The sequence below is a fragment of the Parasteatoda tepidariorum genome, chromosome 1 (genome assembly GCF_043381705.1).
Source record: "Parasteatoda tepidariorum isolate YZ-2023 chromosome 1, CAS_Ptep_4.0, whole genome shotgun sequence".
In the NCBI taxonomy this organism is placed as follows: Eukaryota; Metazoa; Arthropoda; class Arachnida; order Araneae; family Theridiidae; genus Parasteatoda; species Parasteatoda tepidariorum.
In genome coordinates this window covers 82,824,239-82,825,908 of record NC_092204.1, presented here as the reverse complement: position 1 = coordinate 82,825,908, position 1,670 = coordinate 82,824,239, and positions in this window count along the sequence as shown.

The following is a 1,670-nucleotide window of genomic DNA, read 5'->3' as shown; positions in this document are numbered from 1 at the left end:
TTGTTGTTTTTTATTTGCGTAATTATTTGCATTTATTAAAAAAAAAAAGAAAATTAGAGATTTTTTTAAATAACTTTATTTTTGAATATGATTTTTCAAATTGTAAAGCAACTATCTTAGGTTTTACACAATAAAAAAAATCACAAAATTTCCAGTTATGGTAGCAATATTTATCCTCGAAAAATCACATGTTTTGGACTAAGAAAGCTTTTTCTCTAATTATTTCTTGATATACATGATTATTTTTAAACAAATTGACATTCACTTTTTAATATGCATTAAGTTTCAAATTGTTTTCGTTCTGCCAAAAGGTATGAAATAATTCGCAAAATGTCCTCCTTTCTGTTAGTAAAATGTATGATATTGACTTAGTTTTATTGACTTAGTTTTAGTTTGACTTAGTTAGACTAAATGTATGGTATTGACATTTTGGACTAAGCAAGTTCTTAAACATATTCAATAAATATTTCCTGTCATATTTGGATATTTAAATAAATTGGAGCTCACCTTTTAACATGAAACAAATTTCAAATAAATTCTTCATGGTTAAAAAAAAAAAAAAAATCAAAATGGAGAGGTATTTAGACATTTTTTTTTTTCAAAAAATACATATCCGAATTAGAAATAAAAATTTCAGTTGCAATTGGAATGTTTCTCTTTCGCAAAACCTAAAACAACAGTGCATTTTTTAATTTGAAACATAAAATAAAAAAAAGGATTAAACATTAACTTGGGATCTGCATTTTGTTCCTCTTTGCTACTAGGGTTGAATTCGGTATACATAAAAAATAAAGTTAACTGAAATAGTAAACAATTTACACTCTAGTCAAACTTATTCTGCAAATCACTAAAATTGCTTTTGTTAAATTACATAGGAAAATAAAGCATAATGAATTGTAGGTAGCAGAAAGGAAAGCTGCCAGTAGAGTTAAATTTTAAGTGTACTTGTCTTGGAAATTACGGAATTTCAGTCATACAAATATTAACATCTACCTCTATTAGTTTCAATAAACTTAATATTTAATGAAATACTAAATTATAAGTCAGTAAATAAAGTTACCACGATTGTGGTTACAGAGTAGAATTGTAACAGAGGCAAAAAATTAACTGCAAGTCAATTTATTTGGACAGTCTCAATTGAAAAGAGGAATTATTTGTATGAACGAAGTTTAATCTTATCTTAAAAAAATGATAGGAATATTAAAACAATAATTTTTCAAACTAGTATTATGCTAGTAACAGAAGGGAAAGGAAATAAAATTTTTTACTTTGTCAAAGTTTTAATTTCTTTGAATACAGCAAATATAATGAAGTTTTTCAAAACGGTTACCTTATCTAAAAATAGATCGCACAAGGAGTCACATGACACATTTTTGCCAATTCAGCAGAAATAATTTAATTCAATGATTATGGTAACAGATTGGAAAAAAATCGTGGGACAATATTAAAATGCTTTTACTCAAAAGTAATTTTAAAACTGCATATCAAACAAACTGTGCTGTATATTACATATCACACAATTTCCATAACTAAATACAATAAAGTTATTTTCAATTTGCAGTTGGTTTAATTGCAGTTAAAAAAGAGGCAAAGAAGGCTGGGACATAGCAGTTTATCTGTATCTGACATAATAACTATATATATATATATATATATATATATTTTTTTTA